The 13,321-nt window shown below is 40.0% G+C and overlaps 1 long non-coding RNA gene across 2 annotated transcripts in view; it reads left to right on the forward strand.

Moving 5' to 3' along the window:
* The first annotated feature begins 3,464 nt into the window (after window positions 1-3,464).
* The window catches only part of LOC106005065, a 45,736-nt gene continuing 35,879 nt past the window's right edge, over window positions 3,465-13,321 (forward strand). Inside the window, exons 1-3 of one of the 2 annotated variants that reach the window (XR_006605324.1) lie at window positions 3,465-3,664; window positions 7,901-8,050; window positions 9,950-10,009. This is a non-coding gene — a long non-coding RNA (uncharacterized LOC106005065). The remainder of the gene's footprint in view (window positions 3,665-7,900; window positions 8,051-9,949; window positions 10,010-13,321) is intronic. The other variant, XR_001178213.2, reaches the window with a different exon arrangement.

The raw sequence follows: 13,321 nt of genomic DNA on the forward strand, positions 1-13,321 counted from the left end.
CAAAGGAAAATGCAAAGACTTGTTCAAAAATGATGGTGAATCATAAGGGAGTGGTTGCAGAGCCTTAAAGCTGGTGTGGGGGCCCTTCACAGCTCGCAGCCCTGCATGACTGCCTGGTGGCACTCCCATGCATCCCCTGGCCGTGGGATCACGACTCTAGTAAAATGCATTCTATAAAGCAAGTCCTCCACTTCAAAAATAGAACTGCTGGCAGGATTAAGGTGAGACTTCATCATTTAGCAGAAATAGGGTGAAATGCTGAGCATGATCATTAGCTAAGCATTTTCTTCTGTAGTAATGTAGTATCTGTCAGGGTGGGAACATCAAACTGTTGTCTCTGGGGTGCCTGGGTGGCTCAGTAGGTTAAGTGTCTGCCTTTGGCATGGGTCATGATTCCAGAGGCCTAGGATCCAGCTCCAAGTCAGGGGAGCCTGCTTCTCCCTCTCCTTCTGCCACTCCCTCTACTTGTGCTCTCTCTCTGTCACTCCTTCTCTCAAATCAATAAACACAGTCTTTAAAAAAAAAAAGCCATATCTGTTCACGTAGAGGAAATCTTAGTTGCTGATGAAACATTGTATGTTTAAATAGAAAAATCAGTGTGAATTCACTCCTTAAAAAGAAATGTGTGGGACACCTGGATGGCTCAGTTAGTTAAGCAGCTGCCTTCGGCTCAGGTCATGATCCCAGCGTCCTGGGATCGAGTCCCACATCGGGCTTCTTGCTCAGCAGGGAGCCTGCTTCTCCCTCTGCCTCTGCCTGCCATTCTGTCTGCCTGTGCTCGCTCTCTCCCCCACCCTCTGATAAATAAATTTAAAAAAAAATCTTAAAAAAAAAAAAAAGAAATGTGTGAGGTGGGTTCGGAGAAGGGGGGTGGGGTTATGGACATTGGGGAGGGTATGTGCTATGGTGAGTGCTGTGAAGTGTGTAAACCTGGCGATTCACAGACCTGTACCCCTGGGGATAAAAATATATTATATGTTTATAAAAAATTTTTAAAAATTCATAAAAAAAAGAAATTTGTGTGTGTATATACATGTGTGTACCTATGTATAGACACACATAGACACACACATGTATTTTACCTTTGCTACTAATGAAAATAGATCAAATGCAGAAGGAACATTTTTGCTCACCCCTGACACTCTTGTGCTATCCTAGCACCGAGATTTTTTATTCTCATACTCTCCTCAACTAAGAGGCAAGGGATACTGCAGAAAAGCAATGAATTCCATGTCTTAGGAGAGAGAAATACGAGAATATGTCCAATTTTTACCAAGAAGAAGGCAGTGTTGAAAGGATAAACCCACACAAAATGGTTTCATCAGTCAAGCTGTGATCATTTGAACTTTAAACAACAACAGATGTAATAATTGCTATGTTAAGTTGAAAAAGGTTTGCTGTAAAAATCAGGAAGTTCCTAATATCAGTCTACAGAGAACAGTTTGTATAAATATTTTTAAAAGATACTAGCACTGCAAAAAAGTGTGAATATAATAGGGTATATTTAAATTTACAATGACTTTAACACAAACAAAAAAGTTACTACTGTTTAAAAAAAAAAAAAAAGAAACAAAATAAATTGTGCCCAAAAGGGAGCCACTGAGGCCAAGTAACCAAACAGGGGCTTAATACCTAACTTACCGGCAATTTCAATCTCTCTCCAGAAGTGTAGTCTTAGCTGGTTAGCACCAACGAAATAATCTGTCACATAGGCCCTAAACATTCTAAAAAAGGAAGATGAGGTGATCTTTCTAATGAGACTCTCTGTTAAGGAAAGGTGACCTTATCTGAAACAATCCTTTCTTTTCCATTGTTGATAATAACTTCCTTGCCCCAACCTCCTTCCTATAAAAACCTTCTATTTGGTGCAATTCCTTGGAGCTCTGCTCTACTCCACTAGCTGGGATGGTGTCCAATTCATGAATTGCTTAATAAAGCTAATGAGATCTTCAAATTTACTCAGTTGAATTTTTGTTCTTTAACATTACTATATATAAAGGTGTTCCGTTTCCTGTAATTTTATATAGCTGCTCTACGTCTGTTTATAAAAAATAGACATGCTCTTGCTTCCATCTGTGCATAGGGAAAAGAATAAAGAAAAGAAGCCTGGAGAAAACCAAGAAGTTCTAGGGGAAAAAAATGGAATCTATACCAAAACTACAAAGGAATGAGCGTTCCAGGTGTTCCAATATAAAAATCAGGTGAAAATGGAGTTTAAGAGGGTGTTGGTATCAGTAGCACACAAGGCCAAGTGGAGAAGGAAATCAACACTATTCCAGGATAATAAATAATAAATCAATGCTCTTTATGAGGAGAGCTAACTACCTACAGTTAACCCCTTGTGGCCAGAAGGCAAAGCTCCTACATAGTACTACTGATAATAAAATTCTAATAAGGAATACATCTGTTTATAATAATGCTAACAGACTAGGTCATAGCATAATAACATAATATAATGACAAGACAGTGAAGTGTGAAATGCTAGCAAAGTGATGACCTAAAAATACATTATGTCTGGGGGAAGACACCAGAAGATAAAATAATGCCAATAATAATATCCACACAAGAAATGAGGACTTAAGTGAAAGTAAGTGAAATAATAAATAAAATGTGTCCACTTGGGGTGCCTGGGTGGCTCAGTGGGTTGAGCCTCTGCCTTCAGTTCAGACCATGGTCTTGGGGTCCTGGGATTGAGCCCCGCATGGGGCTCTCTGCTCGGCAGGGAGCCTGCTTCCCCCTCTATCTGCCTGCCTCTGCCTAGTTGTGATCTTTCTCTCTTTGTCAGATAAATAAATAAAGTCTTGAAAAAAATAAAATAAAATGTGTCCACTAAAAGAGACTCACTTAGGGGAAAGCAGTCAAATTCTTTGTCCCATCTGTTGCTAATGAAAAATCCTTGGCTGGTCTGAGAAGGTATTTTATGACTTGTGCGTCTGCTAAAATTACTCTTACTGCAAGAAGTTATCAAAATAAACATTACTACAGCTCTAGTTATATATCAAAATGAGCGTAGATATATCCCTGGAAAGCATTAACATCAAGTGGGAAGCAATAAAGGAATTAATTAAGCTCATGTTACCGAAACTATAGACTAGTTCTAAGTGTTAGTAGAATAATAAATCTGCTAAGTTTATGTGTAAGCTTTGCCTTTTTAGAGGGTTTGAATTATTCACAAAGATGAGTCACACAGTAACTTCCTCTTTCTTGTTTACATTGAGAGGAAATTTAATTATTTGTGTGTTATGTTTCATTTATGAAATATGTTGTTTAAAAACTGACCATTGTGATGGTTAATTTTATGTCAACTTGACCAGACCAGAGGATGCCCATTATTCTATGGGTGTCTGTTAGGTTGTTTTCCAAAAATATTAGCCTTTGAGTCAGTGAACTGAATAAAACAAATGGCCCTCCCCAATGCACATGGGTTTCACCAGATCACTGGAGGGGCTGAAGAGAACAAAAGAGTAAAGGAAGGGTGGGTTCCTGTTGTCTCTGCCTCAGTGTTTGAACTGAATAAATATCTCCTACCCTTGGCACTTCTGGTCTCAGTTTTCAGATCTAGGCAAGAATCTACACCATCAGCTGTCCGACTCTCACCACCTGCCTTCCTGGGTCTCCAGCTTGCAGAAGGCAGATCATGTGACTTCCCAGTCTTCATAATCAGGTGAGCTGATTTCTTACAATCAATCTGTTTACATATGTGTGTGCTTATGTATACACATATATTTTGTTTCTCTGTATAATCTTGACTAATACAACCATTAAACAAAATACAAATAGTCATGAATGTTCTTCTCTATGAGGTGATCCCCACAGGCATTAAAGAATTGATCACTGCTCTCCAAAGAAATAACACTCACTCTACATCACAACGTAATGTTTTGGTGCTCCAGGGATTTCTTTAAAGTAATTATCCATATGAGATAGAAAATGAAATATCGCGGTCCATTAAACTATGTAACATGTCTCAGGGGCATGTGTCCTGTAATAGTGTAAACTCTCCATATTTTTATTAACAGAGGAACTGGCCATGGGCTCCATCCTGTGGAGTGATCCACTACTAATGTGTAGGTTATGTCCCCGATCACAGTGCCTTTGCTGGCATCAAGAAGTGAGAGTGGGGGCGCCTGGGTGGCTCAGTGGGTTGGGCCGCTGCCTTCGGCTCGGGTCATGATCTCAGGGTCCTGGGATCGAGTCCCGCATTGGGTCCCGCATTGGGCTCTCTGCTCAGCAGGGAGCCTGCTTCTTCCTCTCTCTCTCTCTCTGCCTGCCTCTCTGCCTACTTGTGATCTCTCTCTGTCAAATAAATAAAATCTTTAAAAAAAAAAAAAAGAAGAAGAAGAAGTGAGAGTGGGAAGTATGGGAAGGGACAAAAAGGTAAACTTCAGCGTAAACTCTCTTCCTCTTTTGAGTATTGAAATATGTAAATACATTACTGTTACATTTTTAAAAATTTGTCTATTAGAGTTGCTCTTTTTGGCTAATTGACATCTTAAGACATTTTGCTGCCTTTGGAAAGTGTCAGCTGCTATTATAAAGTGAGTGAGGCACATTCAGTGGTCATGCTTGAACAGAGTGAGGAAATCAGCTAAGTGGAAATCTTGGGGAAAGCATTCTAGCAAGAAGAAACAACTAGAGGAAAGGTCTGCAGGACTCCCTTATTCAATGGAATTACCTGAGAGATGAGATTATGGTAAAATCCTTCCAACCTCTTAAATATATCTATTAGGACCCCACGCAATAAAAACTGCCTCCAGATATCTAGTAGTTTTAGGATGCTTTCATAACTTTGCAAATGAATTGAAGGGTATGAATTTTGCTTTATATTCTTAAGTCCTGGCATTGCTTGACGTCTTCTTCTAAATTTCCAATCGAGTGACACTAATTACCATTTAACATGTACCCAAAAGAATATTGTATGATTGTGGACCACTGACATGTGGTACCTTTAAAAATTCAAGGTTACACAAAGGAAAAAGAAATATAAAAGCAAAAGCATAAAATTTTTCTCGACTGTGTTTACTTTAACTCCTTTTTCATTTTTATATTAATCTCTTAAAGATCAACAAATGTTAATTATTTTTCTTATTAAAAACAGAACTCTTCCATAAATTAAACTGAAAACAGAAACTTCTTTCTTTGGCTATGTATCTATTTTTGTTTCTTCTATTGAGTTTTCTACTTGTCATTGTTCTCTAATCTTTAGCCATTTAATCTCCTTTTGAAGCAGATACATCTTATTTTTCTACCCAAATATGTACAATAGAGCATATTTGAACAACATGAATAGTAGCTTATTGGAATTAGCTTTGTCACATTTCATTATCAGAAACTGTTGGCTGTAAAAATACAACTTAATTTCTACTTACATCTGTAACAGTGAGAGTGAACAAGATATGCTGACCTAAAAATATCAAAGGAAAGCATAAATGTATAAACTAAGTGGATACATTCTATTCTTTGTGTTGGTAAAGAACGGATTGAGAATGGAGGAAACTTATTTTTCTGAGATAATTACTACTAGCCTCCTCTGCTTAGTTTTTAAAGGCTCACTCCTAAACCTGCATCTCCCCTATTCGTTCATACTTTCTCTCATTTGCTCTAGGACATACTTAGATTTCCCATTTCCCGAGAGTGGACATGACATGACTATGTATGTGGATAATGAGGAAGAAAATGGAAACACTTATGTATGTGTCCTCTATACTGTTTTTTGTGGGTGAAGACCTGGTGGCGGAGAAAGAAGGAAGAAGGCAAGGGATTTCCCAGGGACGTGTGATCACCAGAGAGTGTCAACTATCTCTTGACCCCACAGTCATTCTTCCACATTTTCCTCTATACTCCTGGAGATAGGAAGCTGTACACATATTTTGCAAACTTCCAGACCTGCTTGTCAATTGGCTTTTTGTTAGATGGGAAGGTGGGATAAAGTGAGAAGCTTTTGGTTCCACCCTCTGGTGGGACTCCTGCAGTAAGTGGCTGAGGAGCATCCATTCCTGGGTTCCTACTCACACAGTATGATTTCCCAGGCAGCGGCCTCAGGCGCAAGGTAACTGTGGCCTCTACGCCGCCCCGTTTCACTTTGGTTCTCCCTACAGTAGGGGAGGGAACTGATTCCTGCAGTTACTGAGTAAAACTATCTGTGTAAAATTATCTCTTTGCAACAACCGCCTTATTAAATATCCCGCAACACTTTTGTAACCGATCCCCTTATTAAGTTTCCTCTGTTTGAAATGTCTATTTATACTCGCATATATATTTTCTACAAAATACTAAGAAAAAGTGTGCATGTATGTTTATGTTAACAGCTTTCCACATCTCTTTCTTGAGGCTTTCTCTCACTTTTAATATTTTCCAAGCATCAAAACTCCCTCTGACGTCTGGTTGCCCCAGAATTTATCACGATGCTTCTTGTTTTCTCATGATGCCCTATAGGGTCCCCAGAGCGATTAGGCCCAGATTGTCTCCCATATCAAGACAGGTGTATAATATTTCCAGGAACTTCGACAGCCATGAAAACTTGTGTCATTCCTCAATCTTAGCTCAACATGACTTTCGTCCAGATGACACACTTCACCCCCTTGAGCAGATGTAGACTTCCTCATCTCTGTTCACATAGCTATGAACGTGCACTTCTACTACAGATAGCACTTATCGTGGTATACTAAAGCTGTTGGTTAATTTTTGTGGCTTTCACAATAGTCTCTGAGTTCTTTGAGATCATCTTTCTGTCACTACAGTCTGGAATGGTCCCTGGCATAGGAAAGCTCTTCTTCTTCTTTTTTTTTTTTTTTTTTTAAATAAAGGAATGCATGTTATACCTAGAATCATGCTGGGTTTCAAGGGTTTGCAGGCATAATAATGCAAATTAACAAGTGAGTGGCAATATTAGTCCACGATTTGAAAGTGAAAAAAGTGGTTAAAAGGTTAAGCAGAACATAAACTCCTCTGAGGCAGAGAATTGCCTTTCATATATCTGTACCCTCAGTTTAATATTGTGCTGAGCTAGTGCATGCATTTATGCCTGTAGGGCCATGAGAGACACTGTGAATTAAGTAGACATACTGATGAAAGTCAGAGATTAGAAAGGATAATAAAGGACCAGGAGGGGAGAGCATAGAAGCAAAATGAAGACAATTTGGCATTATTTTCTCAAGTTATCTTTTTACCCAAAGCTGTCTAAACTTACATGGTATCCTTCCCCCAGACCTAGCCGGTAACCCACAACCTCTGCACTCAGCTACCATTTGTCTTAGAAGAAAGCAGTTCATTAGTCAGTCAAATGTGTAGTGATTCTTTTCCAAATTCCTGTCACTTATGTGAAACATCAACTCATGAAAGTATTAAGAAGCGGTAATTGTTGAAGATCACATCACATACTGATCTTATACATTTTTTTGTATATCTTTAGACATCTAAACAAAGTAATTCTAGAAACTGTGGATAAAGGGAAAACTTAGTAGTAGTGGGAGTTTTAAACTCTGTGACAGACAGTAGGGATGTAAGAGTAGGACTTTTGACTCCCTTAAATCACCTCGACCTGGGCAAAAACAGCTCTCTACCATCCTTACTCCTAGGCAAGTACACACACTCAACTCACAGCTTAAAGTGAGGAAAGTAACCCCAGACCATACTGACAACCTTGGCAATTGAAAAGAGGTAACTGATATCAACATGCCATGGCCAGAAGGGAGTGCATATAATTTTTATGGACTTTTTTCCCCCCCAAGATATTACTTCTGAACCTATCATGAGAATTTCTCAAGGCACTCTATAATGCTCTATGGAGGGCGGCTTGCAAAATGTGGCAGCCAAGGACAGGAAGCAAGGTGTACAAAAAGCCAACTTTAGGGCAGAAATACAGACTTGACCGTGCTATTTTCAATACCCTTTGTTTTAGAGTTCATCAAAAAATAAGTCTGCAAGTTTCAGAAGATGAGACCTCATTGTGACAACAGAATCATACCACACATGTGAGTCAATGACTTAATGGGAGAATCAATGGAAAGCTGAGAAACAACGAAGTGTATGGTTTTGAGTCTAAATACAGGTATAGATACATATTTTTTTCATCAACACATGTTGAAATTAGGGAGTTAGTTCTTCTTAGTGCATCGGGACCCTCCGAACTATTGGGGTGGGGTGGGACACATACCTCATCTACCTCCAGTCCCACCTCCTTCAACCTTGCTCTTGGCTTGGCGTTCTTGAGTTTTCCTGGAAAGGAATTTGGACCAAAGCTGCTTTGCTATTCACATGAGAGGTAGCTATTTTGAATTACAAAAATGATGATGAAATGGTGTAGGCAACTCTGGTTTCTTTCATTTGAAAAATATATAAATTCAGTTGTAACCATGCCAATCAGAATTTCTGACTTGTAGTTAAAAGTTCATGATCCTTGAAAATCACAAATGGAATTATTATAGAATCAATCAAGCTGATTTCATTGAGAAAAATATTTCAATGCACAAAGTCTTCGGAGAAAAAAATGTGAAAGTAGTCTTTAAGAGTCCAGCAAGGATAGGTAGGTAAGGTAACTGAGATGAGTTATTCAGCAGATGAATGCTTTACACACATCTCAGGGCATTAAATAACCTTAATGCTGGAGGTATTTTCACTTATATTTTTAAAAGATTTTATTTATTTGAGAGAGAGAGAGCGAGCACAAGTGAGGGAGGGACAAAGGGAGAAGGAGAAACAGGCTTTCCACTGAGCAGGCGCCCAATGTGGGGCTCGATCCCAGGACCCTGGCATCCTGACCTAATCTGAAGGCAGACACTTAACTGAGTAAGCTATCCAGGCACCCCACATTCAGTATTCACAGTAAGCTTTCAGAGTTATTATTACCACTTCTTATTACCACTTCTCAGCTGTGGATTTTCTGGCTCGGAGAGGATAACTTTTGCTGTAGTCCTCTTAGGTTCCTGGCCATGGAATGCTTTCTAAGCACCCAGCACTATAATAATGCTTTGTGTGAATTATTTTCCCTAGAACTGTGATATAGCTACAGGTTTGCGGTAAGTTTTAACATTTATTTCCTCCACTTTGTGACACTGCAAAGAAATATTTAATGCCAGACCTGTGTAAAGAATGCTAATCTCTGTAGAATTTTCCCAACCAACATTTTCATGTTTCCTTCTAATTACTTTAAATAGTAATTACAAACCCTTCAAAGCAATTTGAGATTTTGCCCTTTCTTTTAAACAAACAAGCCAACACAAATGATAATGTTCTATAATAATGGGCCTCTTTTGCAGATAGGCAGTCATTAATTCTTGTTTTCTTTCTAGGTAAATTCTGCTTATGTAATTAGTACATTGGTAAACTAGTGTGTAAGTTGGCTGCCCTGACTGCCTGAAGATGTCAAGTTCAAGATCTTTTATTAGATTTAATATCACCACGTTTCTTTTTCCCCTCAGAACATTTATTTATATTTCTATTTTTGCATTTGTTTGTGTGATTTTTTATTTTGGGCTTTCATCTAGACTACAGGCATTGCATGTTTTTATCCAGTCTTGAGTCCTCTGTCCCTACTATTACAATGCCTAATAACTAATAGGCTCTCACTAAATATTTGTTGGATGAGTGGAAGGCTGAGTGAATAAATGGATGGGTAGATGGGTAAAGGAAGGAAGTGGACAAGTGGACAGGTCATTTTGGATTTCTGGTATTCATAAATGACCTGGGATTTAACCTGGCCTTTGAAAAGGGGGTGAGAGGGGCGCCTGGGTGGCTCAGTGGGTTAAGCCGCTGCCTTCGGCTCAGGTCATGATCTCAGAGTCCTGGGATCGAGTCCCGCATTGGGCTCTCTGCTCAGCAGGGAGCCTGCTTCCCCCCCCCTCTCTGCCTGCCTCTCCATCTACTTGTGATTTCTCTCTGTCAAATAAATAAATAAAATCTTTAAAAAAAGAAAAGGGGGTGAGAGTAAGATCTCTTATTTTTTTCCCAGTAAGTGCAATGGGAGAGATTCTTCCACAATGAAGCCTCAAAGTTTTCTTGTTCAACACAGGTGGGTGAAGAAGGTATTGTTATATTAAGTAACACAGCTAATTAAAAGAGGAAATGAAAATTGTTCTTAGATGAAGAGAGTTCCACTTCCCCTCTGGTTTCCTTTAGTACTATACTATCCTTGAATTAGAAACAGTTTCATTGGTAAAATAAAGATCTGCATGAGGCATTAGAAGTGACAGAAACAACCACTGCATCATGATGTAGAGCTAAGGGAGACATTTTGTTGGATTACTGATTGGGAAGCACAGTGTCCTAAAAGGTAGGACAATTCGGGCAGCTGTTCTACTTACCCCACATTCAAGACTCAGCACCCAGCTGCCCTTTAGCAGGTCTAATTCACAACTACATGTCCCTGCCTAGCCTCTACAGAAGTGTGCGATTTCAACTTTCACCAGAACTTTTTCTCTTGAGGCCTCCACGAGGCCCCTATAACTCCATGGAGGCTTCCCTTTCTTGTGCAGCTCCTCAGTCCCCCTTGGTTAAATTTTCCCTCTCTTCTTTTCCAGTCCTCTCCCAGATTCTTGCTCGAAGTCTTCCTTAGTTGATCTAGCAAATTAAAAAGTAACCATTGCTTTGCTTTTGCTTGTTCATCTCTTGCTTTTAAAATGGGATTCTCCCTTAAAATGGAATGTCAGGTTTTTCCCTTGCTGGTAAGGCACAATGTTCTCCTTGAAGTCTCTTGGAACAAACAGACTGAAAATAGCTTGCAGGCCCTGGCCATACCGGCCCAGAGAGGATATTTACTTTGTCATTAGCTGTTCCTTGGAACTCACTCTCCAGCCATTCTGCTGCAATGCAGTTGCCACAGACATTTCCCCACTTCCTCCCCCTGCCCCTCTGCCCTGCCCCCCAGTGCTCCTCTTCCACGGCTCATGTTTTTCTCTTACTAGATAATTGACCTAAAAGTGTATATAGTCTAGACGAATTCTCCCAGAGGAGACAAGGTAACAAAAGAGGACGTTTTAGGAAAGAATGGCTAAGAGAACCTGTGGTGCACCCCTCCGCTTCTGACCGATTGCCCTCCTTGCAGAGTTCCAGCCGCACAAGAGCCACATGCATTACAAAATCTGTATGCTCTGCTCTTTTAGGCCTGCCTATGCTTCATGTTGAATAAATCAGCACCACTTCTAGACACAGAGAAGAGAATGCTCAGCTAAAACAGAACAGAGAAAAGGCAAGGTCTTAAAGAAGACTCAAGAGGTAGCTATGCGAAAGACTTGGAAAAAAAAGACAAATACAAAGTTTGTATTTCCAGTTGATAAGAAAGGCAGCAAGGTATGTTGAAAAGCCCAGAGTTCTGGTCTCTGTTAGTCATTAATTCCCTGGGGGAATTAATTCACTTGTGGAAGTGACAGAAACTTCCTGGGTCTCACTGTTCTTTTCAAAATGAGGAAGTCAGTTTAGATGACTTCCAAGTTATTCCCTAGATTTGAAATTCCATAATAGTAAGACAGAAGATATTATAATCTACCCAAAATGCTATAATAAAAAAAAAATGAGGCAGTGTCTGGTGGCCAAATGATGGAGTTCAAATACTGCCTGCATGTTTTTTTAATATGTAGCACTGTGGCCAAATTTTAACTTCCCTAAATCTCAATCTTCTCCTATAAAATGGGGATAATAACACACTATCCTTGTAATAGGGCTGTGGGTGAACAAAGAAAGATAATTCACACAAAGCATTATTATGGTGCTTGGTGCTTAGAAGGCACTCCATTGCCAGGAAGCTAAAAAGGACTACAGTCTCCTCACACACACCTTAGAAGAGAAAGAGAAAGTACATTTGTATGTATTTGCTTCATGGGTTTCAGATCTCCTCATTTGATTATTTAAAAATCATACGTTACTTTGTAAAAACCCAGTTAATGATATCCCTCCTCCCAAATTATCACAATTAATATGTCCGTCTAGTATAGTGGAGCTGGGGCTATGGCTCTGAGGCAACAGCTAAACTCTGTCCTTCGCTGATTAACCCCTGATAGCTTCTGGGCTTCTAGGGAGCCTGCCTCGGACCCAATGTCTCTGTCACAAAAAAGAGTGTGGAATACGTGTGGCCATGGATGATCCAACTTCGGTAATTTGCAGTCTTAACTATTCTCTAAGACTGATCTGTCCTTAAAAAGGCAAAGCACTCCAGGACCACAGAGCTTTGGTTTCCATGGCAACAGCATAGGTCAATAGCTGCAGTCACACCTTCATCAGCCTTGATTGCGCCTGGCAATTTACCATCTTCTGGGCTTCCTTTTGTTTGAGTCTCTCTCGTTTGCTTAATTCCCTTCTCTATTGGGAGAATCACAAAATGCAAAGCTACAGGAGCTGAATTTAAATTAAAAGCTATGGGAGCCTTAATAAAGCACTGGAGAGTGCTGCTAATTCTGTAACTCACAGACATGTGCTTCTTGAAATCAGTTCCTCCTATATCCTGAATCTCAGCATCGTGCTTCCCATATTCTGGGCAGCTGGGAGATTCTTGCACTACACTATGGTTTGGGGAAAAATCAGTGTCATCTCTGCCTTCCAAGATGGTATTCTGATATTGTGGGTATCTGCTTTGTTAAGATAAGGTCCAAACTCCTCTTATTGTCATACAAAGCCCTGTGTCATCTGTTTGCTCATAGGTACTAATTTCCTCTTGCCCCTCCCCATTTACACTTAGACTTAAACAGCATTTCTCTTCTTTCGGGTTCTTGAACATACCCTATTCTCTGGGTCCTCACACATGCCGTCCCTTCTTTGCAACATTATTCCCTCAGCCTCTTTGCCTGGTTCTCTCTCTCTCTCTCTTTTTAAGATTTATTTATTTATTTGAGAGAGAGAGAAAGAAGAGAAAGAGCAGGGGTAGTGTTAGAGGGAGAGGGGAGAGAGAATCCCAAGCAGAATCCATGCTGAACACAGAACCTGGTGCAGGGCTCAATCCCATGACCTGAGATCAGGGCCCTGAGATCACGACCTGAGCTCAAACCAAGAGTCAGACAATTAACCAACTGTGCCACCCAGGCACCTCTGCCTGGCTGTCTCCTGACTGTCTATTAGGTCTTAATTTAGGTGTTACCTTCTGCACGGAACCTTCCTTAACCCCAAGCCTAGGTAGTCTTTCATTATTCTTGACGGGTTTCCCTCTCGTAACATTCTCACCACACATACTGTGCAAGCCCACTGAATGCACAGTCTGCCTCTACCTCTTCCTTCCACCAATACCACTGCTGAATTTCTAGGTTCAGTATTTGTCTGATACATCCTAGACACTTACTAAGTATTTGTTACTTATACTAAATATTTACAAATACTTACAAATACTAAGTTACAAATA

The sequence above is a fragment of the Mustela putorius genome, unplaced genomic scaffold (assembly GCF_011764305.1).
Source record: "Mustela putorius furo isolate JIRA1106 unplaced genomic scaffold, ASM1176430v1.1 tig00000145_pilon_pilon_pilon, whole genome shotgun sequence".
Taxonomy (NCBI): Eukaryota; Metazoa; Chordata; class Mammalia; order Carnivora; family Mustelidae; genus Mustela; species Mustela putorius.